General features: G+C 43.4%; 60 non-coding genes and 38 pseudogenes across 60 annotated transcripts; all 98 read right to left on the bottom strand.

Annotated features, from left to right (window-relative positions):
* Positions 1–106: 106 nt before the first annotated feature.
* Positions 107–225, bottom strand: LOC131709962 (5S ribosomal RNA). Its single transcript, XR_009311826.1, has one exon. It is a non-coding gene; the product is annotated as a 5S ribosomal RNA (ribosomal RNA).
* A 114-nt stretch (positions 226–339) lies between these two features.
* On the bottom strand, positions 340–448 carry LOC131714893 (5S ribosomal RNA; annotated as a pseudogene).
* Positions 449–548: 100 nt separating this feature from the next.
* Positions 549–667, bottom strand: LOC131711691 (5S ribosomal RNA). The gene has a single exon (XR_009313579.1). It is a non-coding gene; the product is annotated as a 5S ribosomal RNA (ribosomal RNA).
* A 114-nt stretch (positions 668–781) lies between these two features.
* On the bottom strand, positions 782–890 carry LOC131714892 (5S ribosomal RNA; annotated as a pseudogene).
* Positions 891–990: 100 nt separating this feature from the next.
* Positions 991–1,109, bottom strand: LOC131717558 (5S ribosomal RNA). Its single transcript, XR_009316445.1, has one exon. It is a non-coding gene; the product is annotated as a 5S ribosomal RNA (ribosomal RNA).
* Positions 1,110–1,223: 114 nt separating this feature from the next.
* Positions 1,224–1,342, bottom strand: LOC131717557 (5S ribosomal RNA). Its single transcript, XR_009316444.1, has one exon. It is a non-coding gene; the product is annotated as a 5S ribosomal RNA (ribosomal RNA).
* Positions 1,343–1,456: 114 nt separating this feature from the next.
* On the bottom strand, positions 1,457–1,575 carry LOC131717556 (5S ribosomal RNA). Its single transcript, XR_009316443.1, has one exon. It is a non-coding gene; the product is annotated as a 5S ribosomal RNA (ribosomal RNA).
* A 114-nt stretch (positions 1,576–1,689) lies between these two features.
* LOC131717555 (5S ribosomal RNA) lies at positions 1,690–1,808 on the bottom strand. Its single transcript, XR_009316442.1, has one exon. It is a non-coding gene; the product is annotated as a 5S ribosomal RNA (ribosomal RNA).
* Positions 1,809–1,922: 114 nt separating this feature from the next.
* On the bottom strand, positions 1,923–2,041 carry LOC131717554 (5S ribosomal RNA). The gene has a single exon (XR_009316441.1). It is a non-coding gene; the product is annotated as a 5S ribosomal RNA (ribosomal RNA).
* Positions 2,042–2,155: 114 nt separating this feature from the next.
* On the bottom strand, positions 2,156–2,273 carry LOC131714059 (5S ribosomal RNA; annotated as a pseudogene).
* A 100-nt stretch (positions 2,274–2,373) lies between these two features.
* LOC131715498 (5S ribosomal RNA) lies at positions 2,374–2,482 on the bottom strand (annotated as a pseudogene).
* A 100-nt stretch (positions 2,483–2,582) lies between these two features.
* Positions 2,583–2,701, bottom strand: LOC131717552 (5S ribosomal RNA). The gene has a single exon (XR_009316439.1). It is a non-coding gene; the product is annotated as a 5S ribosomal RNA (ribosomal RNA).
* Positions 2,702–2,815: 114 nt separating this feature from the next.
* On the bottom strand, positions 2,816–2,934 carry LOC131709961 (5S ribosomal RNA). The gene has a single exon (XR_009311825.1). It is a non-coding gene; the product is annotated as a 5S ribosomal RNA (ribosomal RNA).
* A 114-nt stretch (positions 2,935–3,048) lies between these two features.
* On the bottom strand, positions 3,049–3,157 carry LOC131714891 (5S ribosomal RNA; annotated as a pseudogene).
* A 100-nt stretch (positions 3,158–3,257) lies between these two features.
* Positions 3,258–3,376, bottom strand: LOC131711690 (5S ribosomal RNA). Its single transcript, XR_009313578.1, has one exon. It is a non-coding gene; the product is annotated as a 5S ribosomal RNA (ribosomal RNA).
* Positions 3,377–3,490: 114 nt separating this feature from the next.
* Positions 3,491–3,599, bottom strand: LOC131714889 (5S ribosomal RNA; annotated as a pseudogene).
* A 100-nt stretch (positions 3,600–3,699) lies between these two features.
* Positions 3,700–3,818, bottom strand: LOC131717551 (5S ribosomal RNA). Its single transcript, XR_009316438.1, has one exon. It is a non-coding gene; the product is annotated as a 5S ribosomal RNA (ribosomal RNA).
* A 114-nt stretch (positions 3,819–3,932) lies between these two features.
* LOC131712108 (5S ribosomal RNA) lies at positions 3,933–4,051 on the bottom strand. Its single transcript, XR_009313997.1, has one exon. It is a non-coding gene; the product is annotated as a 5S ribosomal RNA (ribosomal RNA).
* A 114-nt stretch (positions 4,052–4,165) lies between these two features.
* Positions 4,166–4,284, bottom strand: LOC131710900 (5S ribosomal RNA). The gene has a single exon (XR_009312783.1). It is a non-coding gene; the product is annotated as a 5S ribosomal RNA (ribosomal RNA).
* Positions 4,285–4,398: 114 nt separating this feature from the next.
* Positions 4,399–4,517, bottom strand: LOC131712510 (5S ribosomal RNA). Its single transcript, XR_009314401.1, has one exon. It is a non-coding gene; the product is annotated as a 5S ribosomal RNA (ribosomal RNA).
* Positions 4,518–4,617: 100 nt separating this feature from the next.
* LOC131717550 (5S ribosomal RNA) lies at positions 4,618–4,736 on the bottom strand. Its single transcript, XR_009316437.1, has one exon. It is a non-coding gene; the product is annotated as a 5S ribosomal RNA (ribosomal RNA).
* A 114-nt stretch (positions 4,737–4,850) lies between these two features.
* Positions 4,851–4,969, bottom strand: LOC131712250 (5S ribosomal RNA). The gene has a single exon (XR_009314143.1). It is a non-coding gene; the product is annotated as a 5S ribosomal RNA (ribosomal RNA).
* A 114-nt stretch (positions 4,970–5,083) lies between these two features.
* On the bottom strand, positions 5,084–5,192 carry LOC131715518 (5S ribosomal RNA; annotated as a pseudogene).
* Positions 5,193–5,306: 114 nt separating this feature from the next.
* Positions 5,307–5,415, bottom strand: LOC131716327 (5S ribosomal RNA; annotated as a pseudogene).
* A 114-nt stretch (positions 5,416–5,529) lies between these two features.
* Positions 5,530–5,638, bottom strand: LOC131716337 (5S ribosomal RNA; annotated as a pseudogene).
* Positions 5,639–5,738: 100 nt separating this feature from the next.
* LOC131710646 (5S ribosomal RNA) lies at positions 5,739–5,857 on the bottom strand. Its single transcript, XR_009312528.1, has one exon. It is a non-coding gene; the product is annotated as a 5S ribosomal RNA (ribosomal RNA).
* Positions 5,858–5,957: 100 nt separating this feature from the next.
* Positions 5,958–6,076, bottom strand: LOC131711605 (5S ribosomal RNA). The gene has a single exon (XR_009313491.1). It is a non-coding gene; the product is annotated as a 5S ribosomal RNA (ribosomal RNA).
* A 100-nt stretch (positions 6,077–6,176) lies between these two features.
* On the bottom strand, positions 6,177–6,295 carry LOC131717549 (5S ribosomal RNA). The gene has a single exon (XR_009316436.1). It is a non-coding gene; the product is annotated as a 5S ribosomal RNA (ribosomal RNA).
* Positions 6,296–6,409: 114 nt separating this feature from the next.
* LOC131715497 (5S ribosomal RNA) lies at positions 6,410–6,518 on the bottom strand (annotated as a pseudogene).
* A 100-nt stretch (positions 6,519–6,618) lies between these two features.
* Positions 6,619–6,737, bottom strand: LOC131710241 (5S ribosomal RNA). The gene has a single exon (XR_009312112.1). It is a non-coding gene; the product is annotated as a 5S ribosomal RNA (ribosomal RNA).
* Positions 6,738–6,837: 100 nt separating this feature from the next.
* LOC131714888 (5S ribosomal RNA) lies at positions 6,838–6,946 on the bottom strand (annotated as a pseudogene).
* Positions 6,947–7,046: 100 nt separating this feature from the next.
* On the bottom strand, positions 7,047–7,155 carry LOC131716433 (5S ribosomal RNA; annotated as a pseudogene).
* Positions 7,156–7,255: 100 nt separating this feature from the next.
* On the bottom strand, positions 7,256–7,374 carry LOC131717548 (5S ribosomal RNA). The gene has a single exon (XR_009316435.1). It is a non-coding gene; the product is annotated as a 5S ribosomal RNA (ribosomal RNA).
* A 114-nt stretch (positions 7,375–7,488) lies between these two features.
* On the bottom strand, positions 7,489–7,597 carry LOC131714887 (5S ribosomal RNA; annotated as a pseudogene).
* Positions 7,598–7,711: 114 nt separating this feature from the next.
* Positions 7,712–7,830, bottom strand: LOC131717547 (5S ribosomal RNA). The gene has a single exon (XR_009316434.1). It is a non-coding gene; the product is annotated as a 5S ribosomal RNA (ribosomal RNA).
* A 114-nt stretch (positions 7,831–7,944) lies between these two features.
* Positions 7,945–8,063, bottom strand: LOC131717546 (5S ribosomal RNA). The gene has a single exon (XR_009316433.1). It is a non-coding gene; the product is annotated as a 5S ribosomal RNA (ribosomal RNA).
* A 114-nt stretch (positions 8,064–8,177) lies between these two features.
* LOC131714886 (5S ribosomal RNA) lies at positions 8,178–8,286 on the bottom strand (annotated as a pseudogene).
* A 114-nt stretch (positions 8,287–8,400) lies between these two features.
* LOC131716214 (5S ribosomal RNA) lies at positions 8,401–8,509 on the bottom strand (annotated as a pseudogene).
* Positions 8,510–8,623: 114 nt separating this feature from the next.
* Positions 8,624–8,732, bottom strand: LOC131714885 (5S ribosomal RNA; annotated as a pseudogene).
* Positions 8,733–8,846: 114 nt separating this feature from the next.
* On the bottom strand, positions 8,847–8,965 carry LOC131717545 (5S ribosomal RNA). The gene has a single exon (XR_009316432.1). It is a non-coding gene; the product is annotated as a 5S ribosomal RNA (ribosomal RNA).
* A 100-nt stretch (positions 8,966–9,065) lies between these two features.
* On the bottom strand, positions 9,066–9,184 carry LOC131710922 (5S ribosomal RNA). Its single transcript, XR_009312805.1, has one exon. It is a non-coding gene; the product is annotated as a 5S ribosomal RNA (ribosomal RNA).
* Positions 9,185–9,298: 114 nt separating this feature from the next.
* Positions 9,299–9,417, bottom strand: LOC131717544 (5S ribosomal RNA). The gene has a single exon (XR_009316431.1). It is a non-coding gene; the product is annotated as a 5S ribosomal RNA (ribosomal RNA).
* Positions 9,418–9,531: 114 nt separating this feature from the next.
* LOC131715989 (5S ribosomal RNA) lies at positions 9,532–9,640 on the bottom strand (annotated as a pseudogene).
* Positions 9,641–9,754: 114 nt separating this feature from the next.
* LOC131715604 (5S ribosomal RNA) lies at positions 9,755–9,863 on the bottom strand (annotated as a pseudogene).
* A 114-nt stretch (positions 9,864–9,977) lies between these two features.
* On the bottom strand, positions 9,978–10,086 carry LOC131715988 (5S ribosomal RNA; annotated as a pseudogene).
* A 114-nt stretch (positions 10,087–10,200) lies between these two features.
* On the bottom strand, positions 10,201–10,309 carry LOC131716460 (5S ribosomal RNA; annotated as a pseudogene).
* A 114-nt stretch (positions 10,310–10,423) lies between these two features.
* LOC131711979 (5S ribosomal RNA) lies at positions 10,424–10,542 on the bottom strand. Its single transcript, XR_009313868.1, has one exon. It is a non-coding gene; the product is annotated as a 5S ribosomal RNA (ribosomal RNA).
* Positions 10,543–10,642: 100 nt separating this feature from the next.
* Positions 10,643–10,761, bottom strand: LOC131713952 (5S ribosomal RNA; annotated as a pseudogene).
* A 114-nt stretch (positions 10,762–10,875) lies between these two features.
* Positions 10,876–10,984, bottom strand: LOC131715542 (5S ribosomal RNA; annotated as a pseudogene).
* Positions 10,985–11,084: 100 nt separating this feature from the next.
* LOC131711352 (5S ribosomal RNA) lies at positions 11,085–11,203 on the bottom strand. Its single transcript, XR_009313236.1, has one exon. It is a non-coding gene; the product is annotated as a 5S ribosomal RNA (ribosomal RNA).
* A 100-nt stretch (positions 11,204–11,303) lies between these two features.
* On the bottom strand, positions 11,304–11,422 carry LOC131711106 (5S ribosomal RNA). Its single transcript, XR_009312988.1, has one exon. It is a non-coding gene; the product is annotated as a 5S ribosomal RNA (ribosomal RNA).
* Positions 11,423–11,522: 100 nt separating this feature from the next.
* LOC131712922 (5S ribosomal RNA) lies at positions 11,523–11,641 on the bottom strand. The gene has a single exon (XR_009314810.1). It is a non-coding gene; the product is annotated as a 5S ribosomal RNA (ribosomal RNA).
* A 100-nt stretch (positions 11,642–11,741) lies between these two features.
* LOC131716270 (5S ribosomal RNA) lies at positions 11,742–11,870 on the bottom strand (annotated as a pseudogene).
* Positions 11,871–11,984: 114 nt separating this feature from the next.
* Positions 11,985–12,103, bottom strand: LOC131710207 (5S ribosomal RNA). The gene has a single exon (XR_009312076.1). It is a non-coding gene; the product is annotated as a 5S ribosomal RNA (ribosomal RNA).
* A 100-nt stretch (positions 12,104–12,203) lies between these two features.
* LOC131713965 (5S ribosomal RNA) lies at positions 12,204–12,322 on the bottom strand (annotated as a pseudogene).
* Positions 12,323–12,422: 100 nt separating this feature from the next.
* Positions 12,423–12,541, bottom strand: LOC131713400 (5S ribosomal RNA; annotated as a pseudogene).
* Positions 12,542–12,655: 114 nt separating this feature from the next.
* LOC131713491 (5S ribosomal RNA) lies at positions 12,656–12,774 on the bottom strand (annotated as a pseudogene).
* A 114-nt stretch (positions 12,775–12,888) lies between these two features.
* Positions 12,889–13,007, bottom strand: LOC131717543 (5S ribosomal RNA). Its single transcript, XR_009316430.1, has one exon. It is a non-coding gene; the product is annotated as a 5S ribosomal RNA (ribosomal RNA).
* A 107-nt stretch (positions 13,008–13,114) lies between these two features.
* On the bottom strand, positions 13,115–13,233 carry LOC131717693 (5S ribosomal RNA). The gene has a single exon (XR_009316584.1). It is a non-coding gene; the product is annotated as a 5S ribosomal RNA (ribosomal RNA).
* A 97-nt stretch (positions 13,234–13,330) lies between these two features.
* On the bottom strand, positions 13,331–13,439 carry LOC131716168 (5S ribosomal RNA; annotated as a pseudogene).
* A 100-nt stretch (positions 13,440–13,539) lies between these two features.
* Positions 13,540–13,658, bottom strand: LOC131712554 (5S ribosomal RNA). The gene has a single exon (XR_009314445.1). It is a non-coding gene; the product is annotated as a 5S ribosomal RNA (ribosomal RNA).
* Positions 13,659–13,765: 107 nt separating this feature from the next.
* LOC131712273 (5S ribosomal RNA) lies at positions 13,766–13,884 on the bottom strand. Its single transcript, XR_009314166.1, has one exon. It is a non-coding gene; the product is annotated as a 5S ribosomal RNA (ribosomal RNA).
* A 114-nt stretch (positions 13,885–13,998) lies between these two features.
* On the bottom strand, positions 13,999–14,117 carry LOC131717541 (5S ribosomal RNA). The gene has a single exon (XR_009316428.1). It is a non-coding gene; the product is annotated as a 5S ribosomal RNA (ribosomal RNA).
* A 100-nt stretch (positions 14,118–14,217) lies between these two features.
* Positions 14,218–14,336, bottom strand: LOC131713762 (5S ribosomal RNA; annotated as a pseudogene).
* Positions 14,337–14,443: 107 nt separating this feature from the next.
* LOC131713667 (5S ribosomal RNA) lies at positions 14,444–14,562 on the bottom strand (annotated as a pseudogene).
* A 114-nt stretch (positions 14,563–14,676) lies between these two features.
* On the bottom strand, positions 14,677–14,795 carry LOC131717540 (5S ribosomal RNA). Its single transcript, XR_009316427.1, has one exon. It is a non-coding gene; the product is annotated as a 5S ribosomal RNA (ribosomal RNA).
* Positions 14,796–14,910: 115 nt separating this feature from the next.
* On the bottom strand, positions 14,911–15,029 carry LOC131710338 (5S ribosomal RNA). Its single transcript, XR_009312210.1, has one exon. It is a non-coding gene; the product is annotated as a 5S ribosomal RNA (ribosomal RNA).
* A 107-nt stretch (positions 15,030–15,136) lies between these two features.
* LOC131711925 (5S ribosomal RNA) lies at positions 15,137–15,255 on the bottom strand. The gene has a single exon (XR_009313814.1). It is a non-coding gene; the product is annotated as a 5S ribosomal RNA (ribosomal RNA).
* Positions 15,256–15,369: 114 nt separating this feature from the next.
* LOC131710689 (5S ribosomal RNA) lies at positions 15,370–15,488 on the bottom strand. Its single transcript, XR_009312571.1, has one exon. It is a non-coding gene; the product is annotated as a 5S ribosomal RNA (ribosomal RNA).
* Positions 15,489–15,588: 100 nt separating this feature from the next.
* LOC131711924 (5S ribosomal RNA) lies at positions 15,589–15,707 on the bottom strand. The gene has a single exon (XR_009313813.1). It is a non-coding gene; the product is annotated as a 5S ribosomal RNA (ribosomal RNA).
* A 114-nt stretch (positions 15,708–15,821) lies between these two features.
* Positions 15,822–15,940, bottom strand: LOC131710688 (5S ribosomal RNA). Its single transcript, XR_009312570.1, has one exon. It is a non-coding gene; the product is annotated as a 5S ribosomal RNA (ribosomal RNA).
* A 100-nt stretch (positions 15,941–16,040) lies between these two features.
* Positions 16,041–16,159, bottom strand: LOC131713007 (5S ribosomal RNA). The gene has a single exon (XR_009314894.1). It is a non-coding gene; the product is annotated as a 5S ribosomal RNA (ribosomal RNA).
* A 543-nt stretch (positions 16,160–16,702) lies between these two features.
* On the bottom strand, positions 16,703–16,821 carry LOC131710654 (5S ribosomal RNA). The gene has a single exon (XR_009312536.1). It is a non-coding gene; the product is annotated as a 5S ribosomal RNA (ribosomal RNA).
* A 101-nt stretch (positions 16,822–16,922) lies between these two features.
* Positions 16,923–17,041, bottom strand: LOC131715997 (5S ribosomal RNA; annotated as a pseudogene).
* A 100-nt stretch (positions 17,042–17,141) lies between these two features.
* Positions 17,142–17,260, bottom strand: LOC131714124 (5S ribosomal RNA; annotated as a pseudogene).
* A 100-nt stretch (positions 17,261–17,360) lies between these two features.
* Positions 17,361–17,479, bottom strand: LOC131712618 (5S ribosomal RNA). The gene has a single exon (XR_009314509.1). It is a non-coding gene; the product is annotated as a 5S ribosomal RNA (ribosomal RNA).
* A 114-nt stretch (positions 17,480–17,593) lies between these two features.
* Positions 17,594–17,712, bottom strand: LOC131711357 (5S ribosomal RNA). Its single transcript, XR_009313241.1, has one exon. It is a non-coding gene; the product is annotated as a 5S ribosomal RNA (ribosomal RNA).
* A 114-nt stretch (positions 17,713–17,826) lies between these two features.
* LOC131709935 (5S ribosomal RNA) lies at positions 17,827–17,945 on the bottom strand. Its single transcript, XR_009311799.1, has one exon. It is a non-coding gene; the product is annotated as a 5S ribosomal RNA (ribosomal RNA).
* Positions 17,946–18,059: 114 nt separating this feature from the next.
* Positions 18,060–18,178, bottom strand: LOC131712461 (5S ribosomal RNA). The gene has a single exon (XR_009314352.1). It is a non-coding gene; the product is annotated as a 5S ribosomal RNA (ribosomal RNA).
* Positions 18,179–18,292: 114 nt separating this feature from the next.
* LOC131714884 (5S ribosomal RNA) lies at positions 18,293–18,401 on the bottom strand (annotated as a pseudogene).
* Positions 18,402–18,501: 100 nt separating this feature from the next.
* Positions 18,502–18,620, bottom strand: LOC131711399 (5S ribosomal RNA). The gene has a single exon (XR_009313282.1). It is a non-coding gene; the product is annotated as a 5S ribosomal RNA (ribosomal RNA).
* Positions 18,621–18,734: 114 nt separating this feature from the next.
* On the bottom strand, positions 18,735–18,853 carry LOC131712410 (5S ribosomal RNA). Its single transcript, XR_009314303.1, has one exon. It is a non-coding gene; the product is annotated as a 5S ribosomal RNA (ribosomal RNA).
* A 114-nt stretch (positions 18,854–18,967) lies between these two features.
* Positions 18,968–19,076, bottom strand: LOC131714883 (5S ribosomal RNA; annotated as a pseudogene).
* A 100-nt stretch (positions 19,077–19,176) lies between these two features.
* On the bottom strand, positions 19,177–19,295 carry LOC131717539 (5S ribosomal RNA). The gene has a single exon (XR_009316426.1). It is a non-coding gene; the product is annotated as a 5S ribosomal RNA (ribosomal RNA).
* A 100-nt stretch (positions 19,296–19,395) lies between these two features.
* On the bottom strand, positions 19,396–19,514 carry LOC131717538 (5S ribosomal RNA). Its single transcript, XR_009316425.1, has one exon. It is a non-coding gene; the product is annotated as a 5S ribosomal RNA (ribosomal RNA).
* A 114-nt stretch (positions 19,515–19,628) lies between these two features.
* Positions 19,629–19,737, bottom strand: LOC131715592 (5S ribosomal RNA; annotated as a pseudogene).
* A 100-nt stretch (positions 19,738–19,837) lies between these two features.
* LOC131710526 (5S ribosomal RNA) lies at positions 19,838–19,956 on the bottom strand. Its single transcript, XR_009312400.1, has one exon. It is a non-coding gene; the product is annotated as a 5S ribosomal RNA (ribosomal RNA).
* A 114-nt stretch (positions 19,957–20,070) lies between these two features.
* On the bottom strand, positions 20,071–20,189 carry LOC131717537 (5S ribosomal RNA). The gene has a single exon (XR_009316424.1). It is a non-coding gene; the product is annotated as a 5S ribosomal RNA (ribosomal RNA).
* A 100-nt stretch (positions 20,190–20,289) lies between these two features.
* Positions 20,290–20,408, bottom strand: LOC131717536 (5S ribosomal RNA). Its single transcript, XR_009316423.1, has one exon. It is a non-coding gene; the product is annotated as a 5S ribosomal RNA (ribosomal RNA).
* A 114-nt stretch (positions 20,409–20,522) lies between these two features.
* Positions 20,523–20,631, bottom strand: LOC131714882 (5S ribosomal RNA; annotated as a pseudogene).
* Positions 20,632–20,745: 114 nt separating this feature from the next.
* Positions 20,746–20,864, bottom strand: LOC131717535 (5S ribosomal RNA). Its single transcript, XR_009316422.1, has one exon. It is a non-coding gene; the product is annotated as a 5S ribosomal RNA (ribosomal RNA).
* Positions 20,865–20,978: 114 nt separating this feature from the next.
* Positions 20,979–21,087, bottom strand: LOC131714881 (5S ribosomal RNA; annotated as a pseudogene).
* Positions 21,088–21,187: 100 nt separating this feature from the next.
* Positions 21,188–21,296, bottom strand: LOC131715984 (5S ribosomal RNA; annotated as a pseudogene).
* A 100-nt stretch (positions 21,297–21,396) lies between these two features.
* LOC131714880 (5S ribosomal RNA) lies at positions 21,397–21,505 on the bottom strand (annotated as a pseudogene).
* Positions 21,506–21,616: 111 nt separating this feature from the next.
* Positions 21,617–21,735, bottom strand: LOC131711604 (5S ribosomal RNA). Its single transcript, XR_009313490.1, has one exon. It is a non-coding gene; the product is annotated as a 5S ribosomal RNA (ribosomal RNA).
* Positions 21,736–21,835: 100 nt separating this feature from the next.
* LOC131712128 (5S ribosomal RNA) lies at positions 21,836–21,954 on the bottom strand. Its single transcript, XR_009314017.1, has one exon. It is a non-coding gene; the product is annotated as a 5S ribosomal RNA (ribosomal RNA).
* Positions 21,955–22,054: 100 nt separating this feature from the next.
* LOC131711831 (5S ribosomal RNA) lies at positions 22,055–22,173 on the bottom strand. The gene has a single exon (XR_009313720.1). It is a non-coding gene; the product is annotated as a 5S ribosomal RNA (ribosomal RNA).
* A 100-nt stretch (positions 22,174–22,273) lies between these two features.
* Positions 22,274–22,392, bottom strand: LOC131711991 (5S ribosomal RNA). Its single transcript, XR_009313880.1, has one exon. It is a non-coding gene; the product is annotated as a 5S ribosomal RNA (ribosomal RNA).
* Positions 22,393–22,435: the final 43 nt, after the last annotated feature.

Raw genomic sequence — 22,435 nt, 5'->3', positions numbered from 1 at the left:
TTCTGCTTTCATGACTTTTATGTTTAGTGAGCTGGGGGTGATTCCGCCAAAATTTCCTTTTGTCCTCCACACATTTCAATTGTAAAATGTAATTACAAAAATGTAATGCCTGCAGCACTTGATATTCCCAGGTGGTCTCCCATCCAAGTACTAACCAAGCCCAACATTGCTTAGCTTCTGAGATCAGACGAGATCAGGCTTCTTCAAGGTGGTGTGGCCGCAGGCGATTGCATTTCTGCTTTCATGACTTTTATGTTTAGTGAGCTGGGGGTGATTCCTCCAAAATTTCCTTTTGTCCTCCACACATTTCAATTGTAAAATGTAATTACAAAAATGTAATGCCTGCAGCACTTGATATTCCCAGGTGGTCTCCCATCCAAGTACTAACCAAGCCCAACATTGCTTAGCTTCTGAGATCAGGCTTATTCAAGGTGGTGTGGCCGCAGGCGATTGCATTTCTGCTTTCATGACTTTTATGTTTAGTGAGCTGGGGGTGATTCCTCCAAAATTTCCTTTTGTCCTCCACACATTTCAATTGTAAAATGTAATGCCTGCAGCACTTGATATTCCCAGGTGGTCTCCCATCCAAGTACTAACCAAGCCCAACATTGCTTAGCTTCTGAGATCAGACGAGGTCAGGCTTATTCAAGGTGGTGTGGCCGCAGGCGATTGCATTTCTGCTTTCATGACTTTTATGTTTAGTGAGCTGGGGGTGATTCCTCCAAAATTTCCTTTTGTCCTCCACACATTTCAATTGTAAAATGTAATTACAAAAATGTAATGCCTGCAGCACTTGATATTCCCAGGTGGTCTCCCATCCAAGTACTAACCAAGCCCAACATTGCTTAGCTTCTGAGATCAGGCTTATTCAAGGTGGTGTGGCCGCAGGCGATTGCATTTCTGCTTTCATGACTTTTATGTTTAGGGAGCTGGGGGTGATTCCTCCAAAATTTCCTTTTGTCCTCCACACATTTCAATTGTAAAATGTAATGCCTGCAGCACTTGATATTCCCAGGTGGTCTCCCATCCAAGTACTAACCAAGCCCAACATTGCTTAGCTTCTGAGATCAGACGAGATCAGGCTTATTCAAGGTGGTGTGGCCGCAGGCGATTGCATTTCTGCTTTCATGACTTTTATGTTTAGTGAGCTGGGGGTGATTCCTCCAAAATTTCCTTTTGTCCTCCACACATTTCAATTGTAAAATGTAATTACAAAAATGTAATGCCTGCAGCACTTGATATTCCCAGGTGGTCTCCCATCCAAGTACTAACCAAGCCCAACATTGCTTAGCTTCTGAGATCAGACGAGATCAGGCTTATTCAAGGTGGTGTGGCCGCAGGCGATTGCATTTCTGCTTTCATGACTTTTATGTTTAGTGAGCTGGGGGTGATTCCTCCAAAATTTCCTTTTGTCCTCCACACATTTCAATTGTAAAATGTAATTACAAAAATGTAATGCCTGCAGCACTTGATATTCCCAGGTGGTCTCCCATCCAAGTACTAACCAAGCCCAACATTGCTTAGCTTCTGAGATCAGACGAGATCAGGCTTATTCAAGGTGGTGTGGCCGCAGGCGATTGCATTTCTGCTTTCATGACTTTTATGTTTAGTGAGCTGGGGGTGATTCATCCAAAATTTCCTTTTGTCGTCCACACATTTCAATTGTAAAATGTAATTACAAAAATGTAATGCCTGCAGCACTTGATATTCCCAGGTGGTCTCCCATCCAAGTACTAACCAAGCCCAACATTGCTTAGCTTCTGAGATCAGACGAGATCAGGCTTATTCAAGGTGGTGTGGCCGCAGGCGATTGCATTTCTGCTTTCATGACTTTTATGTTTAGTGAGCTGGGGGTGATTCATCCAAAATTTCCTTTTGTCCTCCACACATTTCAATTGTAAAATGTAATTACAAAAATGTAATGCCTGCAGCACTTGATATTCCCAGGTGGTCTCCCATCCAAGTACTAACCAAGCCCAACATTGCTTAGCTTCTGAGATCAGACGAGATCAGGCTTATTCAAGGTGGTGTGGCCGCAGGCGTTTGCATTTCTGCTTTCATGACTTTTATGTTTAGTGAGCTGGGGGTGATTCCTCCAAAATTTCCTTTTGTCCTCCACACATTTCAATTGTAAAATGTAATTACAAAAATGTAATGCCTGCAGCACTTGATATTCCCAGGTGGTCTCCCATCCAAGACTAACCAAGCCCAACATTGCTTAGCTTCTGAGATCAGACGAAATCAGGCTTATTCAAGGTGGTGTGGCCGCAGGCGATTGCATTTCTGCTTTCATGACTTTTATGTTTAGTGAGCTGGGGGTGATTCCTCTAAAATTTCCTTTTGTCCTCCACACATTTCAATTGTAAAATGTAATGCCTGCAGCACTTGATATTCCCAGGTGGTCTCCCATCCAAGTACTATCCAAGCCCAACACTGCTTAGCTTCTGAGATCAGGCTTATTCAAGGTGGTGTGGCCGCAGGCGATTGCATTTCTGCTTTCATGACTTTTATGTTTAGTGAGGTGGGGGTGATTCCTCCAAAATTTCCTTTTGTCCTCCACACATTTCAATTGTAAAATGTAATGCCTGCAGCACTTGATATTCCCAGGTGGTCTCCCATCCAAGTACTAACCAAGCCCAACATTGCTTAGCTTCTGAGATCAGACGAGATCAGGCTTATTCAAGGTGGTGTGGCCGCAGGCGATTGCATTTCTGCTTTCATGACTTTTATGTTTAGTGAGCTGGGGGTGATTCCGCCAAAATTTCCTTTTGTCCTCCACACATTTCAATTGTAAAATGTAATTACAAAAATGTAATGCCTGCAGCACTTGATATTCCCAGGTGGTCTCCCATCCAAGTACTAACCAAGCCCAACATTGCTTAGCTTCTGAGATCAGACGAGATCAGGCTTCTTCAAGGTGGTGTGGCCGCAGGCGATTGCATTTCTGCTTTCATGACTTTTATGTTTAGTGAGCTGGGGGTGATTCCTCCAAAATTTCCTTTTGTCCTCCACACATTTCAATTGTAAAATGTAATTACAAAAATGTAATGCCTGCAGCACTTGATATTCCCAGGTGGTCTCCCATCCAAGTACTAACCAAGCCCAACATTGCTTAGCTTCTGAGATCAGGCTTATTCAAGGTGGTGTGGCCGCAGGCGATTGCATTTCTGCTTTCATGACTTTTATGTTTAGTGAGCTGGGGGTGATTCCTCCAAAATTTCCTTTTGTCCTCCACACATTTCAATTGTAAAATGTAATGCCTGCAGCACTTGATATTCCCAGGTGGTCTCCCATCCAAGTACTAACCAAGCCCAACATTGCTTAGCTTCTGAGATCAGACGAGGTCAGGCTTATTCAAGGTGGTGTGGCCGCAGGCGATTGCATTTCTGCTTTCATGACTTTTATGTTTAGTGAGCTGGGGGTGATTCCTCCAAAATTTCCTTTTGTCCTCCACACATTTCAATTGTAAAATGTAATTACAAAAATGTAATGCCTGCAGCACTTGATATTCCCAGGTGGTCTCCCATCCAAGTACTAACCAAGCCCAACATTGCTTAGCTTCTGAGATCAGGCTTATTCAAGGTGGTGTGGCCGCAGGCGATTGCATTTCTGCTTTCATGACTTTTATGTTTAGGGAGCTGGGGGTGATTCCTCCAAAATTTCCTTTTGTCCTCCACACATTTCAATTGTAAAATGTAATGCCTGCAGCACTTGATATTCCCAGGTGGTCTCCCATCCAAGTACTAACCAAGCCCAACATTGCTTAGCTTCTGAGATCAGACGAGATCAGGCTTATTCAAGGTGGTGTGGCCGCAGGCAATTGCATTTCTGCTTTCATGACTTTTATGTTTAGTGAGCTGGGGGTGATTCCTCCAAAATTTCCTTTTGTCCTCCACACATTTCAATTGTAAAATGTAATTACAAAAATGTAATGCCTGCATCACTTGATATTCCCAGGTGGTCTCCCATCCAAGTACTAACCAAGCCCAACATTGCTTAGCTTCTGAGATCAGACGAGATCAGGCTTATTCAAGGTGGTGTGGCCGCAGGCGATTGCATTTCTGCTTTCATGACTTTTATGTTTAGTGATCTGGGGGTGATTCCTCCAAAATTTCCTTTTGTCCTCCACACATTTCAATTGTAAAATGTAATTACAAAAATGTAATGCCTGCAGCACTTGATATTCCCAGGTGGTCTCCCATCCAAGTACTAACCAAGCCCAACATTGCTTAGCTTCTGAGATCAGACGAAATCAGGCTTATTCAAGGTGGTGTGGCCGCAGGCGATTGCATTTCTGCTTTCATGACTTTTATGTTTAGTGAGCTGGGTGTGATTCCTCCAAAATTTCCTTTTGTCCTCCACACATTTCAATTGTAAAATGTAATTACAAAAATGTAATGCCTGCAGCACTTGATATTCCCAGGTGGTCTCCCATCCAAGTACTAAGCAAGCCCAACATTGCTTAGCTTCTGAGATCAGGCGAGATCAGGCTTATTCAAGGTGGTGTGGCCGCAGGCGATTGCATTTCTGCTTTCATGACTTTTATGTTTAGGGAGCTGGGGGTGATTCCTCCAAAATTTCCTTTTGTCCTCCACACATTTCAATTGTAAAATGTAATGCCTGCAGCACTTGATATTCCCAGGTGGTCTCCCATCCAAGTACTAACCAAGCCCAACATTGCTTAGCTTCTGAGATCAGACGAGATCAGGCTTATTCAAGGTGGTGTGGCCGCAGGCAATTGCATTTCTGCTTTCATGACTTTTATGTTTAGTGAGCTGGGGGTGATTCCTCCAAAATTTCCTTTTGTCCTCCACACATTTCAATTGTAAAATGTAATTACAAAAATGTAATGCCTGCATCACTTGATATTCCCAGGTGGTCTCCCATCCAAGTACTAACCAAGCCCAACATTGCTTAGCTTCTGAGATCAGACGAGATCAGGCTTATTCAAGGTGGTGTGGCTGCAGGCGATTGCCTTTCTGCTTTCATGACTTTTATGTTTAGTGAGCTGGGGGTGATTCCTCCAAAATTTCCTTTTGTCCTCCACACATTTCAATTGTAAAATGTAATTACAAAAATGTAATGCCTGCAGCACTTGATATTCCCAGGTGGTCTCCCATCCAAGTACTAACCAAGCCCAACATTGCTTAGCTTCTGAGATCAGGCTTATTCAAGATGGTGTGGCCGCAGGCGATTGCATTTCTGCTTTCATGACTTTTATGTTTAGTGAGCTGGGGGTGATTCCTCCAAAATTTCCTTTTGTCCACCACACATTTCAATTGTAAAATGTAATTACAAAAATGTAATGCCTGCAGCACTTGATATTCCCAGGTGGTCTCCCATCCAAGTACTAACCAAGCCCAACATTGCTTAGCTTCTGAGAGCAGGCTTATTCAAGATGGTGTGGCCGCAGGCGATTGCATTTCTGCTTTCATGACTTTTATGTTTAGTGAGCTGGGGGTGATTCCTCCAAAATTTCCTTTTGTCCTCCACACATTTCAATTGTAAAATGTAATTACAAAAATGTAATGCCTGCAGCACTTGATATTCCCAGGTGGTCTCACATTCAAGTACTAACCAAGCCCAACATTGCTTAGCTTCTGAGATCAGGCTTATTCAAGGTGGTGTGGCCGCAGGCGATTGCATTTCTGCTTTCATGACTTTTATGTTTAGTGAGCTGGGGGTGATTCCTCCAAAATTTCCTTTTGTCCTCCACACATTTCAATTGTAAAATGTAATGCCTGCAGCACTTGATATTCCCAGGTGGTCTCCCATCCAAGTACTAACCAAGCCCAACAATGCTTAGCTTCTGAGATCAGACGAGATCAGGCTTATTCAAGGTGGTGTGGCCGCAGGCGATTGCATTTCTGCTTTCATGACTTTTATGTTTAGTGAGCTGGGGGTGATTCCTCCAAAATTTCCTTTTGTCCTCCACACATTTCAATTGTAAAATGTAATGCCTGCAGCACTTGATATTCCCAGGTGGTCTCCCATCCAAGTACTAACCAAGCCCAACATTGCTTAGCTTCTGAGATCAGGCGAGATCAGGCTTATTCAAGGTGGTGTGGCCGCAGGCGATTGCATTTCTGCTTTCATGACTTTTATGTTTAGTGAGCTGGGGGTGATTCCTCCAAAATTTCCTTTTGTCCTCCACACATTTCAATTGTAAAATGTAATGCCTGCAGCACTTGATATTCCCAGGTGGTCTCCCATCCAAGTACTAACCAAGCCCAACATTGCTTAGCTTCTGAGATCAGACGAGATCAGGCTTATTCAAGGTGGTGTGGCCGCAGGCGATTGCATTTCTGCTTTCATGACTTTTATGTTTAGTGAGCTGGGGGTGATTCCGCCAAAATTTCCTTTTGTCCTCCACACATTTCAATTGTAAAATGTAATTACAAAAATGTAATGCCTGCAGCACTTGATATTCCCAGGTGGTCTCCCATCCAAGTACTATCCAAGCCCAACACTGCTTAGCTTCTGAGATCAGGCTTATTCAAGGTGGTGTGGCCGCAGGCGATTGCATTACTGCTTTCATGACTTTTATGTTTAGTGAGCTGGGGGTGATTCCTCCAAAATTTCCTTTTGTCCTTCACACATTTCAATTGTAAAATGTAATGCCTGCAGCACTTGATATTCCCAGGTGGTCTCCCATCCAAGTACTAATCAAGCCCAACACTGTTTAGCTTCTGAGATCAGACGAGATCAGGCTTATTCAAGGTGGTGTGGCCGCAGGCGAGTGCATTTCTGCTTTCATGACTTTTATGTTTAGTGAGCTGGGGGTGATTCCGCCAAAATTTCCTTTTGTCCTCCACACATTTCAATTGTAAAATGTAATGCCTGCAGCACTTGATATTCCCAGGTGGTCTCCCATCCAAGTACTAACCAAGCCCAACATTGCTTAGCTTCTGAGATCAGGCTTATTCAAGGTGGTGTGGCCGCAGGCGATTGCATTTCTGCTTTCATGACTTTTATGTTTAGTGAGCTGGGGGTGATTCCTCCAAAATTTCCTTTTGTCCTCCACACATTTCAATTGTAAAATGTAATGCCTGCAGCACTTGATATTCCCAGGTGGTCTCCCATCCAAGTACTAACCAAGCCCAATATTGCTTAGCTTATGAGATCAGGCTTATTCAAGGTGGTGTGGCCGCAGGCAATTGCATTTCTGCTTTCATGACTTTTATGTTTAGTGAGCTGGGGGTGATTCCTCCAAAATTTCCTTTTGTCCTCCACACATTTCAATTGTAAAATGTAATGCCTGCAGCACTTGATATTCCCAGGTGGTCTCCCATCCAAGTACTAACCAAGCCCAACATTGCTTAGCTTCTGAGATCAGACGAGATCAGGCTTATTCAAGGTGGTGTGGCCGCAGGCGATTGCATTTCTGCTTTCATGACTTTTATGTTTAGTGAGCTGGGGGTGATTCCTCCAAAATTTCCTTTTGTCCTCCACACATTTCAATTGTAAAATGTAATTACAAAAATGTAATGCCTGCAGCACTTGATATTCCCAGGTGGTCTCCCATCCAAGTACTAACCAAGCCCAACATTGCTTAGCTTCTGAGATCAGGCTTATTCAAGGTGGTGTGGCCGCAGGCGATTGCATTTCTGCTTTCATGACTTTTATGTTTAGTGAGCTGGGGGTGATTCCTCCAAAATTTCCTTTTGTCCTCCACACATTTCAATTGTAAAATGTAATTACAAAAATGTAATGCCTGCAGCACTTGATATTCCCAGGTGGTCTCCCATCCAAGTACTAACCAAGCCCAACATTGCTTAGCTTCTGAGATCAGACGAGATCAGGCTTATTCAAGGTGGTGTGGCCGCAGGCGATTGCTTTTCTGCTTTCATGACTTTTATGTTTAGTGAGCTGGGGGTGATTCCTCCAAAATTTCCTTTTGTCCTCCACACATTTCAATTGTAAAATGTAATTACAAAAATGTAATGCCTGCAGCACTTGATATTCCCAGGTGGTCTCCCATCCAAGTACTAACCAAGCCCAACATTGCTTAGCTTCTGAGATCAGACGAGATCAGGCTTATTCAAGGTGGTGTGGCCGCAGGCGATTGCATTTCTGCTTTCATGACTTTTATGTTTAGTGAGCTGGGGGTGATTCCTCCAAAATTTCCTTTTGTCCTCCACACATTTCAATTGTAAAATGTAATTACAAAAATGTAATGCCTGCAGCACTTGATATTCCCAGGTGGTCTCCCATCCAAGTACTAACCAAGCCCAACATTGCTTAGCTTCTGAGATCAGGCTTATTCAAGGTGGTGTGGCCGCAGGCGATTGCATTTCTGCTTTCATGACTTTTATGTTTAGTGAGCTGGGGGTGATTCCTCCAAAATTTCCTTTTGTCCTCCACACATTTCAATTGTAAAATGTAATTACAAAAATGTAATGCCTGCAGCACTTGATATTCCCAGGTGGTCTCCCATCCAAGTACTAACCAATCCCAACATTGCTTAGCTTCTGAGATCAGGCTTATTCAAGGTGGTGTGGCCGCAGGCGATTGCATTTCTGCTTTCATGACTTTTATGTTTAGTGAGCTGGGGGTGATTCCTCCAAAATTTCCTTTTGTCCTCCACACATTTCAATTGTAAAATGTAATTACAAAAATGTAATGCCTGCAGCACTTGATATTCCCAGGTGGTCTCCCATCCAAGTACTAACCAAGCCCAACATTGCTTAGCTTCTGAGATCAGGCTTATTCAAGGTGGTGTGGCCGCAGGCGATTGCATTTCTGCTTTCATGACTTTTATGTTTAGTGAGCTGGGGGTGATTCCTCCAAAATTTCCTTTTGTCCTCCACACATTTCAATTGTAAAATGTAATTACAAAAAAGTAATGCCTGCAGCACTTGATATTCCCAGGTGGTCTCCCATCCAAGTACTAACCAAGCCCAACATTGCTTAGCTTCTGAGATCAGACGAGATCAGGCTTATTCAAGGTGGTGTGGCCGCAGGCGATTGCATTTCTGCTTTCATGACTTTTATGTTTAGTGAGCTGGGGGTGATTCCTCCAAAATTTCCTTTTGTCCTCCACACATTTCAATTGTAAAATGTAATGCCTGCAGCACTTGATATTCCCAGGTGGTCTCCCATCCAAGTACTAACCAAGCCCACCATTGCTTAGCTTCTGAGATCAGACGAGATCAGGCTTATTCAAGGTGGTGTGGCTGCAGGCGATTGCATTTCTGCTTTCATGACTTTTATGTTTAGTGAGCTGGGGGTGATTCCTCCAAAATTTCCTTTTGTCGTCCACACATTTCAATTGTAAAATGTAATTACAAAAATGTAATGCCTGCAGCACTTGATATTCCCAGGTGGTCTCCCATCCAAGTACTAACCAAGCCCAACATTGCTTAGCTTCTGAGATCAGACGAGATCAGGCTTATTCAAGGTGGTGTGGCCGCAGGCGATTGCATTTCTGCTTTCATGACTTTTATGTTTAGTGAGCTGGGGGTGATTCCTCCAAAATTTCCTTTTGTCCTCCACACATTTCAATTGTAAAATGTAATTACAAAAATGTAATGCCTGCAGCACTTGATATTCCCAGGTGGTCTCCCATTAAAGTACTAACCAAGCCCAACATTGCTTAGCTTCTGAGATCAGGCTTATCCAAGGTGGTGTGGCCACAGGCGATTGCATTTCTGCTTTCATGACTTTTATGTTTAGTGAGCTGGGGGTGATTCCTCCAAAATTTCCTTTTGTCCTCCACACATTTCAATTGTAAAATGTAATTACAAAAATGTTATGCCTGCAGCACTTGATATTCCCAGGTGGTCTCCCATCCAAGTACTAACCAAGCCCAACATTACTTAGCTTCTGAGATCAGGCTTATTCAAGGTGGTGTGGCCGCAGGCGATTGCATTTCTGCTTTCATGACTTTTATGTTTAGTGAGCTGGGGGTGATTCCTCCAAAATTTCCTTTTGTCCTCCACACATTTCAATTGTAAAATGTAATTACAAAAATGTAATGCCTGCAGCACTTGATATTCCCAGGTGGTCTCCCATTAAAGTACTAACCAAGCCCAACATTGCTTAGCTTCTGAGATCAGGCTTATCCAAGGTGGTGTGGCCACAGGCGATTGCATTTCTGCTTTCATGACTTTTATGTTTAGTGAGCTGGGTGTGATTCCTCCAAAATTTCCTTTTGTCCTCCACACATTTCAATTGTAAAATGTAATTACAAAAATGTAATGCCTGCAACACTTCATATTCCCAGGTGGTCTCCCATCCAAGTACTAACCAAGCCCAACATTACTTAGCTTCTGAGATCAGGCTTATTCAAGGTGGTGTGGCCGCAGGCGATTGCATTTCTGCTTTCATGACTTTTATGTTTAGTGAGCTGGGGGTGATTCCTCCAAAATTTCCTTTTGTCCTCCACACATTTCAATTGTAAAATGTAATTACAAAAATGTAATGCCTGCAGCACTTGATATTCCCAGGTGGTCTCCCATCCAAGTAGTAACCAAGCCCAACATTGCTTAGCTTCTGAGATCAGACGAGATCAGGCTTATTCAAGGTGGTGTGGCCGCAGGCGATTGCATTTCTGCTTTCATGACTTTTATGTTTAGTGAGCTGGGGGTGATTCCTCTAAAATTTCCTTTTGTCCTCCACACATTTCAATTGTAAAATGTAATGCCTGCAGCACTTGATATTCCCAGGTGGTCTCCAATCCAAGTACTAACCAAGCCCAACATTTCTTAGCTTCTGAGATCAGACGAGATCAGGCTTATTCAAGGTGGTGTGGCTGCAGGCGATTGCATTTCTGCTTTCATGACTTTTATGTTTAGTGAGCTGGGGGTGATTCCTCCAAAATTTCCTTTTGGCCTCCACACATTTCAATTGTAAAATGTAATTACAAAAATGTAATGCCTGCAGCACTTGATATTCCCAGTTGGTCTCCCATCCAAGTACTAACCAAGCCCAACATTGCTTAGCTTCTGAGATCAGGCTTATTCAAGGTGGTGTGGCCGCAGGCGATTGCATTTCTGCTTTCATGACTTTTATGTTTAGTGAGCTGGGGGTGATTCCTCCAAAATTTCCTTTTGTCCTCCACACATTTCAATTGTAAAATGTACTGCCTGCAGCACTTGATATTCCCAGGTGGTCTCCCATCCAAGTACTAACCACGCCCAACATTGCTTAGCTTCTGAGATCAGACGAGATCAGGCTTATTCAAGGTGGTGTGGCCGCAGGCGATTGCATTTCTGCTTTCATGACTTTTATGTTTAGGGAGCTGGGGGTGATTCCTCCAAAATTTCCCTTTGGCCTCCACACATTTCAATTGTAAAATGTAATGCCTACAGCACTTGATATTCCCAGGTGGTCTCCCATCCAAGTACTAACCAAGCCCAACATTGCTTAGCTTCTGAGATCAGACGAGATCAGGCTTATTCAAGGTGGTGTGGCCGCAGGCGATTGCGTTTCTGCTTTCATGACTTTTATGTTAAGTGAGCTGGGGGTGATTCCTCCAAAATTTCCTTTTGTCCTCCACACATTTCAATTGTAAAATGTAATGCCTGCAGCACTTGATATTCCCAGGTGGTCTCCCATCCAAGTACTAACCAAGCCCAACATTGCTTAGCTTCTGAGATCAGAACAGATCAGGCTTATTCAAGGTGGTGTGGCCGCAGGCGACTGCATTTCTGCTTTCATGACTTTTATGTTTAGTGAGCTGGGGGTGATTCCTCCAAAATTTCCTTTTGTCCTCCACACATTTCAATTGTAAAATGTAATGCCTGCAGCACTTGATATTCCCAGGTGGTCTCCCATCCAAGTGCTAAACAAGCCCAACATTGCTTAGCTTCTGAGATCAGACGAGATCATGCGTATTCAAGGTGGTGTGGTGTGGTGTGGCCGCAGGCGATTGCATTTCTGCTTTCATGACTTTTATGTTTAGTGAGCTGGGGGTGATTCCTCCAAAATTTTCTTTTGTCCTCCACACATTTCAATTGTAAATTGTAATTACAAAAATGTAATGCCTGCAGCACTTGATATTCCCAGGTGGTCTCCCATCCAAGTACTAACCAAGCCCAACATTGTTTAGCTTCTGAGATCAGACGAGATCAGGCTTATTCAAGGTGGTGTGGCCGCAGGCGATTGCATTTCTGCTTTCATGACTTTTATGTTTAGTGAGCTGGGGGTGATTCCTCCAAAATTTCCTTTTGTCCTCCACACATTTCAATTGTAAAATGTAATGCCTGCAGCACTTGATATTCCAAGGTGGTCTCCCGTCCAAGTACTAACCAAGCCCAACATTGCTTAGCTTCTGAGATCAGACGAGAACAGGCTTATTCAAGGTGGTGTGGCCGCAGGCGATTGCATTTCTGCTTTCATGACTTTTATGTTTAGTGAGCTGGGGGTGATTCCTCCAAAATTTCCTTTTGTCCTCCACACATTTCAATTGTAAAATGTAATGCCTGCAGCACTTGATATTCCCAGGTGGTCTCCCGTCCAAGTACTAACCAAGCCCAACATTGCTTAGCTTCTGAGATCAGACGAGAACAGGCTTATTCAAGGTGGTGTGGCCGCAGGCGATTGCATTTCTGCTTTCATGACTATTATGTTTAGTGAGATGGGGGTGATTCCTCCAAAATTTCCTTTTGTCCTCCACACATTTCAATTGTAAAATGTAATTACAAAAATGTAATGCCTGCAGCACTTGATATTCCCAGGTGGTCTCCCATACAAGTACTAACCAAGCCCAACATTGCTTAGCTTCTGAGATCAGAACAGATCAGGCTTTTTCAAGGTGGTGTGGCCGCAGGCTATTGCATTTCTGCTTTCATGACTTTTATGTTTAGTGAGCTGGGGGTGATTCCTCCAAAATTTCCTTTTGTCCTCCACACATTTCAATTGTAAAATGTAATTACAAAAATGTAATGCCTGCAGCACTTGATATTCCCAGGTGGTCTCCCATCCAAGTACTAACCAAGCCCAACATTGCTTAGCTTCTGAGATCAGACGAGATCAGGCTTATTCAAGGTGGTGTGGCCGCAGGCGATTGCATTTCTGCTTTCATGACTTTTATGTTTAGTGAGCTGGGGGTGATTCCTCCAAAATTTCCTTTTGTCCTCCACACATTTCAATTGTAATTACAAAAATGTAATGCCTGCAGCACTTGATATTCCCAGGTGGTCTCCCATCCAAGTACTAACCAAGCCCAACATTGCTTAGCTTCTGAGATCAGATGAGATCAGGCTTATTCAAGGTGGTGTGGCCGCAGGCGATTGCATTTCTGCTTTCATGACTTTTATGTTTAGTGAGCTGGGGGTGATTCCTCCAAAATTTCCTTTTGTCCACACATTTCAATTGTAAAATGTAATGCCTGCAGCACTTGATATTCCCAGTTGGTCTCCCATCCAAGTACTAACCAAGCCCAACATTGCTTAGCTTCTGAGATCAGACTTATTCAAGGTGGTGTGGCCGCAGGCGATTGCATTTCTGCTTTCATGACTTTTATGTTTAGTGAGCTGGGGGTGATTCCGCCAAAATTTCCTTTTGTCCTCCACACATTTCAATTGTAAAATGTAATGCCTGCAGCACTTGATATTCCCAGGTGGTCTCCCATCCAAGTACTAACCAAGCCCAACATTGCTTAGCTTCTGAGATCAGAACAGATCAGGCTTTTTCAAGGTGGTGTGGCCGCAGGCGATTGCATTTCTGCTTTCATGACTTTTATGTTTAGTGAGCTGGGGGTGATTCCTCCAAAATTTCCTTTTGTCCTCCACACATTTCAATTGTAATTACAAAAATGTAATGCCTGCAGCACTTGATATTCCCAGGTGGTCTCCCATCCAAGTACTAACCAAGCTCAACATTGCTTAGCTTCTGAGATCAGACGAGATCAGGCTTATTCAAGGTGGTGTGGCCGCAGGCAATTGCATTTCAGCTTTCATGACTTTTATGTTTAGTGAGCTGGGGGTGATTCCTCCAAAATTTCCTTTTGTCCTCCACACATTTCAATTGTAAAATGTAATTACAAAAATGTAATGCCTGCAGCACTTGATATTCCCAGGTGGTCTCCCATCCAAGTACTAACCAAGCCCAACATTGCTTAGCTTCTGAGATCAGACGAGATCAGGCTTATTCAAGGTGGTGTGGCCGCAGGCGATTGCATTTCTGCTTTCACGACTTTTATGTTTAGTGAGCTGGGGGTGATTCCGCCAAAATTTCCTTTTGTCCTCCACACATTTCAATTGTAAAATGTAATGCCTGCAGCACTTGATATTCCCAGGTGGTCTCCCATCCAAGTACTAACCAAGCCCAACATTGCTTAGCTTCTGAGATCAGAACAGATCAGTCTTTTTCAAGGTGGTGTGGCCGCAGGCTATTGCCTTTCTGCTTTCATGACTTTTATGTTTAGTGAGCTGGGGGTGATTCCTCCAAAATTTCCTTTTGTCCTCCACACATTTCAATTGTAATTACAAAAATGTAATGCCTGCAGCACTTGATATTCCCAGGTGGTCTCCCATCCAAGTACTAACCAAGCTCAACATTGCTTAGCTTCTGAGATCAGACGAGATCAGGCTTATTCAAGGTGGTGTGTCCGCAGGCAATTGCATTTCTGCTTTCATGACTTTTATGTTTAGTGAGCTGTGGGTGATTCCTCCAAAATTTCCTTTTGTCCTCCACACATTTCAATTGTAAAATGTTATTACAAAAAAATAATGCCTGCAGCACTTGATATTCCCAGGTGGTCTCCCATCCAAGTACTAACCAAGCCCAACATTGCTTAGCTTCTGAGATCAGACGAGATCAGGCTTATTCAAGGTGGTGTGGCCGCAGGCGATTGCATTTCTGCTTTCACGACTTTTATGTTTAGTGAGCTGGGGGTGATTCCGCCAAAATTTCCTTTTGTCCTCCACACATTTCAATTGTAAAATGTAATTACAAAAAGTGTAATGCCTGCAGCACTTGATATTCCCAGGTGGTCTCCCATCCAAGTACTAACCAAGCCCAACATTGCTTAGCTTCTGAGATCAGACGAGATCAGGCATATTCAAGGTGGTGTGGCCGCAGGCGATTGCATTTCTACTTTCATGACTTTTATGTTTAGTGAGCTGGGGGTGATTCCTCCAAAATTTCCTTTTGTCCTCCACAAATTTCAATTGTAATTACAAAAATGTAATGCCTGCAGCACTTGATATTCCCAGGTGGTCTCCCATCCAAGTACTAACCAAGCTCAACATTGCTTAGCTTCTGAGATCAGACGAGATCAGGCTCATTCAAGGTGGTGTGGCCGCAGGCATTTGCATTTCTGCTTTCATGACTTTTATGTTTAGTGAGCTGTGGGTGATTCCTCCAAAATTTCCTTTTGTCCTCCACACATTTCAATTGTAAAATGTAATTACAAAAATATAATGCCTGCAGCACTTGATATTCCCAGGTGGTCTCCCATCCAAGTACTAACCAAGCCCAACATTGCTTAGCTTCTGAGATCAGACGAGATCAGGCTTATTCAAGGTGGTGTGGCCGCAGGAGATTGCATTTCTGCTTTCATGACTTTTATGTTTAGTGAGCTGGGGGTGATTCCTCCAAACTTTCCTTTTGTCCTCCACACATTTCAATTGTGAAATGTAATGCCTGCAGCACTTGATATTCCCAGGTGGTCTCCCATCCAAGTACTAACCAAGCTCAACATTGCTTAGCTTCTGAGATCAGACGAGATCAGGCTCATTCAAGGTGGTGTGGCCGCAGGCATTTGCATTTCTGCTTTCATGACTTTTATGTTTAGTGAGCTGTGGGTGATTCCTCCAAAATTTCCTTTTGTCCTCCACACATTTCAATTGTAAAATGTAATTACAAAAATATAATGCCTGCAGCACTTGATATTCCCAGGTGGTCTCCCATCCAAGTACTAACCAAGCCCAACATTGCTTAGCTTCTGAGATCAGACGAGATCAGGCTTATTCAAGGTGGTGTGGCCGCAGGAGATTGCATTTCTGCTTTCATGACTTTTATGTTTAGTGAGCTGGGGGTGATTCCTCCAAACTTTTCTTTTGTCCTCCACACATTTCAATTGTGAAATGTAATGCCTGCAGCACTTGATATTCCCAGGTGGTCTCCCATCCAAGTACTAACCAAGCTCAACATTGCTTAGCTTCTGAGATCAGACGAGATCAGGCTTATTCAAGGTGGTGTGGCTACAGGCGATTGCATTTCTGCTTTCATGACTTTTATGTTTAGTGAGCTGGGGGTGACTCCTCCAAAATTTCCTTTTGTCCTCCACACATTTCAATTGTAAAATGTAATTACAAAAATGTAATGCCTGCAGCACTTGATATTCCATCCAAATACTAACCAAGCCCAACATTGCATAGCTTCTGAGATCAGAGAAGATCAGGCTTATTCAAGGTGTTGTGGCCGCAGGCAACTACATTTCTGCTTTCATGACTTTTATGTTTAGTGAGCTGGGGGTGATTCCTCCAAAATTTCCTTTTGTCCTCCACACATTTCAATTGTAAAATGTAATGCCTGCAGCACTTGATATTCCCAGGTGGTCTCAAATCCAAGTACTAACCAAGCCCAACATTGCTTAGCTTCTGAGATCAGACTTATTCAAGGTGTTGTGGCCGCAGGCAATTGCAGTTCTGCTTTCATGACTTTTATGTTTAGTGAGCTGGGGGTGATTCCTCCAAAATTTCCTTTTGTCCTCCACACATTTCAATTGTAAAATGTAATTACAAAAATGTAATGCCTGCAGCACTTGATATTCCCAGGTGGTCTCCCATCCAAGTACTAACCAAGCCCAACATTGCTTAGCTTCTGAGATCAGACGAGATCAGGCTTATTCAAGGTGGAGTGGCCGCAGGCGATTGCATTTCTGCTTTCATGACTTTTATGTTTAGTGAGCTGGGGGTGATTCCTCCAAAATTTCCTTTTGTCCTCCACACATTTCAATTGTAAAATGTAATTGCCTGCAGCACTTGATATTCCCAGGTGGTCTCCCATCCAAGCACTAACCAAACCCAACATTGCTTAGCTTCTGAGATCAGACGAGACCAGGCTTATGCAAGGTGTTGTTGCCGCAGGCAATCGCATTTCTGCTTTCATGACTTTTATGTTTAGTGAGCTGGGGGTGATTCCTCCAAAATTTCCTTTTGTCCTCCACACATTTCAATTGTAAAATGTAATGCCTGCAGCACTTGATATTCCCAGGTGGTCTCCCATCCAAGTACTAACCAAGCCCAACATTGCTTAGCTTCTGAGATCAGACGAGACCAGGCTTATGCAAGGTGTTGTTGCCGCAGGCGATTGCATTTCTGCTTTCATGACTTTTATGTTTAGTGAGCTGGGGGTGATTCCTCCAAAATTTCCTTTTGTCCTCCACACATTTCAATTGTAAAATGTAATGCCTGCAGCACTTGATATTCCCAGGTGGTCTCCCATCCAAGTACTAACCAAGCCCAACATTGCTTAGCTTCTGAGATCAGACGAGATCAGGCTTATTCAAGGTGTTGTGGCCGCAGGCGATTTCATTTCTGCTTTCATGACTTTTATGTTTAGTGAGCTGGGGGTGATTCCTCCAAAATTTCCTTTTGTCCTCCACACATTTCAATTGTAAAATGTAATTACAAAAATGTAATGCCTGCAGCACTTGATATTCCCAGGTGGTCTCCCATCCAAGTACTAACCAAGCCCAACATTGCTTAGCTTCTGAGATCAGACGAGATCAGGCTTATTCAAGGTGGTGTGGTCGCAGGCGATTGCATTTCTGCTTTCATGACTTTTATGTTTAGTGAGCTGGGGGTGATTCCTCCAAAATTTCCTTTTGTCCTCCACACATTTCAATTGTAAAATGTAATTACAAAAATGTAATGCCTGCAGCACTTGATATTCCCAGGTGGTCTCCCATCCAAGTACTAACCAAGCCCAACATTGCTTAGCTTCTGAGATCAGACGAGATCAGGGTTATTCAAGGTGGTGTGGCCGCAGGCGATTGCATTTCTGCTTTCATGACTTTTATGTTTAGTGAGCTGGGGGTGATTCCTCCAAAATTTCCTTTTGTCCTCCACACATTTCAATTGTAAAATGTAATTACAAAAATGTAATGCCTGCAGCACTTGATATTCCCAGGTGGTCTCCCATCCAAGTACTAACCAAGCCCAACATTGCTTAGCTTCTGAAATCAGACGAGATCAGGATTATTCAAGGTGGTGTGGCCACAGGCGATTGCATTTCTGCTTTCATGACTTTTATGTTTAGTGAGCTGGGGGTGATTCCTCCAAAATTTCCTTTTGTCCTCCACACATTTCAATTGTAAAATGTAATTACAAAAATGTAATGCCTGCAGCACTTGATATTCCCAGGTGGTCTCCCATCCAAGTACTAACCAAGCCCAACATTGCTTAGCTTCTGAGATCAGGCTTATTCAAGGTGGTGTGGCCGCAGGCGATTGCATTTCTGCTTTCATGACTTTTATGTTTAGGGAGCTGGGGGTGATTCCTCCAAAATTTCCTTTTGTCCTCCACACATTTCAATTGTAAAATGTAATGCCTGCAGCACTTGATATTCCCAGGTGGTCTCCCATCCAAGTACTAACCAAGCCCAACATTGCTTAGCTTCTGAGATCATACGAGATCAGGCTTATTCAAGGTGGTGTGGCCACAGGCGATTGCATTTCTGCTTTCATGACTTTTATGTTTAGTGAGCTGGGGGTGATTCCTCCAAAATTTCCTTTTGTCCTCCACACATTTCAATTGTAAAATGTAATTACAAAAATGTGATGCCTGCAGCACTTGATATTCCCAGGTGGTCTCCCATCCAAGTACTAACCAAGCCCAACATTGCTTAGCTTCTGAAATCAGACGAGATCAGGCTTATTCAAGGTGGTGTGGCCACAGGCGATTGCATTTCTGCTTTCATGACTTTTATGTTTAGTGAGCTGGGGGTGATTCCTCCAAAATTTCCTTTTGTCCTCCACACATTTCAATTGTAAAATGTAATTACAAAAATGTAATGCCTGCAGCACTTGATATTCCCAGGTGGTCTCCCATCCAAGTACTAACCAAGCCCAACATTGCTTAGCTTCTGAGATCAGGCTTATTCAAGGTGGTGTGGCCGCAGGCGATTGCATTTCTGCTTTCATGACTTTTATGTTTAGGGAGCTGGGGGTGATTCCTCCAAAATTTCCTTTTGTCCTCCACACATTTCAATTGTAAAATGTAATGCCTGCAGCACTTGATATTCCCAGGTGGTCTCCCATCCAAGTACTAACCAAGCCCAACATTGCTTAGCTTCTGAGATCAGACGAGATCAGGCTTATTCAAGGTGGTGTGGCCGCAGGCGATTGCATTTCTGCTTTCATGACTTTTATGTTTAGTGAGCTGGGGGTGATTCCTCCAAAATTTCCTTTTGTCCTCCACACATTTCAATTGTAAAATGTAATGCCTGCAGCACTTGATATTCCCAGGTGGTCTCCCATCCAAGTACTAACCAAGCCCAACATTGCTTAGCTTCTGAGATCAGACGAGATCAGGCTTATTCAAGGTGGTGTGGCCGCAGGCGATTGCATTTCTGCTTTCATGACTTTTATGTTTAGTGAGCTGGGGGTGATTCCTCCAAAATTTCCTTTTGTCCTCCACACATTTCAATTGTAAAATGTAATTACAAAAATGTAATGCCTGCAGCACTTGATATTCCCAGGTGGTCTCCCATCCAAGTACTAACCAAGCCCAACATTGCTTAGCTTCTGAGATCAGGCTTATTCAAGGTGGTGTGGCCGCAGGAGATTGCATTTCTGCTTTCATGACTTTTATGTTTAGTGAGCTGGGGGTGATTCCTCCAAAATTTCCTTTTGTCCTCCACACATTTCAATTGTAAAATGTAATGCCTGCAGCACTTGATATTCCCAGGTGGTCTCCCATCCAAGTACTAAACAAGCCCAACATTGCTTAGCTTCTGAGATCAGACGAGATCAGGCTTATTCAAGGTGGTGTGGCCACAGGCGATTGCATTTCTGCTTTCATGACTTTTATGTTTAGTGAGCTGGGGGTGATTCCTCCAAAATTTCCTTTTGTCCTCCACACATTTCAATTGTAAAATGTAATTACAAAAATGTAATGCCTGCAGCACTTGATATTCCCAGGTGGTCTCCCATCCAAGTACTAACCAAGCCCAACATTGCTTAGCTTCTGAGATCAGACGAGATCAGGCTTATTCAAGGTGGTGTGGCCGCAGGCGACTGCATTTCTGCTTTCATGACTTTTATGTTTAGGGAGCTGGGGGTGATTCCTCCAAAATTTCCTTTTGTCCTCCACACATTTCAATTGTAAAATGTAATGCCTGCAGCACTTGATATTCCCAGGTGGTCTCCCATCCAAGTACTAACCAAGCCCAACATTGCTTAGCTTCTGAGATCAGACGAGATCAGGCTTATTCAAGGTGGTGTGGCCGCAGGCGATTGCATTTCTGCTTTCATGACTTTTATGTTTAGTGAGCTGGGGGTGATTCCTCCAAAATGTCCTTTTGTCCTCCACACATTTCAATTGTAAAATGTAATTACAAAAATGTAATGCCTGCAGCACTTGATATTCCCAGGTGGTCTCCCATCCAAGTACTAACCAAGCCCAACATTGCTTAGCTTCTGAGATCAGGCTTATTCAAGGTGGTGTGGCCGCAGGCGATTGCATTTCTGCTTTCATGACTTTTATGTTTAGTGAGCTGGGGGTGATTCCTCCAAAATTTCCTTTTGTCCTCCACACATTTCAATTGTAAAATGTAATTACAAAAATGTAATGCCTGCAGCACTTGATATTCCCAGGTGGTCTCCCATCCAAGTACTAACCAAGCCCAACATTGCTTAGCTTCTGAGATCAGACGAGATCAGGCTTATTCAAGGTGGTGTGGCCGCAGGCGATTGCATTTCTGCTTTCATGACTTTTATGTTTAGTGAGCTGGGGGTGATTCCTCCAAAATTTCCTTTTGTCCTCCACACATTTCAATTGTAAAATGTAATTACAAAAATGTAATGCCTGCAGCACTTGATATTCCCAGGTGGTCTCCCATCCAAGTACTAACCAAGCCCAACATTGCTTAGCTTCTGAGATCAGGCTTATTCAAGGTGGTGTGGCCGCAGGCGATTGCATTTCTGCTTTCATGACTTTTATGTTTAGTGAGCTGGGGGTGATTCCTCCAAAATTTCCTTTTGTCCTCCACACATTTCAATTGTAAAATGTAATGCCTGCAGCACTTGATATTCCCAGGTGGTCTCCCATCCAAGTACTAACCAAGCCCAATATTGCTTAGCTTCTGAGATCAGGCTTATTCAAGGTGGTGTGGCCGCAGGCGATTGCATTTCTGCTTTCATGACTTTTATGTTTAGGGAGCTGGGGGTGATTCCTCCAAAATTTCCTTTTGTCCTCCACACATTTCAATTGTAAAATGTAATGCCTGCAGCACTTGATATTCCCAGGTGGTCTCCCATCCAAGTACTAACCAAGCCCAACATTGCTTAGCTTCTGAGATCAGGCTTATTCAAGGTGGTGTGGCCGCAGGCGATTGCATTTCTGCTTTCATGACTTTTATGTTTAGTGAGCTGGGGGTGATTCCTCCAAAATTTCCTTTTGTCCACACATTTCAATTGTAAAATGTAATTACAAAAATGTAATGCCTGCAGCACTTGATATTCCCAGGTGGTCTCCCATCCAAGTACTAACCAAGCCCAACATTGCTTAGCTTCTGAGATCAGGCGAGATCAGGCTTATTCAAGGTGGTGTGGCCGCAGGCGATTGCATTTCTGCTTTCATGACTTTTATGTTTAGTGAGCTGGGGGTGATTCCTCCAAAATTTCCTTTTGGCCTCCACACATTTCAATTGTAAAATGTAATGCCTGCAGCACTTGATATTCCCAGGTGGTCTCCCATCCAAGTACAAACCAAGCCCAACATTGCTTAGCTTCTGAGATCAGACGAGATCAGGCTTATTAAAGGTGGTGTGGCCGCAGGCGATTGCATTTCTGCTTTCATGACTTTTATGTTTAGTGAGCTGGGGGTGATTCCTCCAAAATTTCCTTTTGTCCTCCACACATTTCAATTGTAAAATGTAATGCCTGCAGCACTTGATATTCCCAGGTGGTCTCCCATCCAAGTACTAACCAAGCCCAACATTGCTTAGCTTCTGAGATCAGACAAGATCAGGCTTATTCAAGGTGGTGTGGCCGCAGGCGATTGCATTTCTGCTTTCATGACTTTTATGTTTAGTGAGCTGGGGGTGATTCCTCCAAAATTTCCTTTTGTCCTCCACACATTTCAATTGTAAAATGTAATGCCTGCAGCACTTGATATTCCCAGGTGGTCTCCCATCCAAGTACTAACCAAGCCCAACATTGCTTAGCTTCTGATATCAGACGAGATCAGGCTTATTCAAGGTGGTGTGGCCGCAGGCGATTGCATTTCTGCTTTCATGACTTTTATGTTTAGTGAGCTGG

This window comes from Acipenser ruthenus, chromosome 44, assembly GCF_902713425.1.
Source record: "Acipenser ruthenus chromosome 44, fAciRut3.2 maternal haplotype, whole genome shotgun sequence".
In the NCBI taxonomy this organism is placed as follows: domain Eukaryota; kingdom Metazoa; phylum Chordata; class Actinopteri; order Acipenseriformes; family Acipenseridae; genus Acipenser; species Acipenser ruthenus.
The sequence above is the reverse complement of the archived record's forward strand: the minus strand, read 5'-3'. Positions and strand labels throughout refer to the sequence as shown.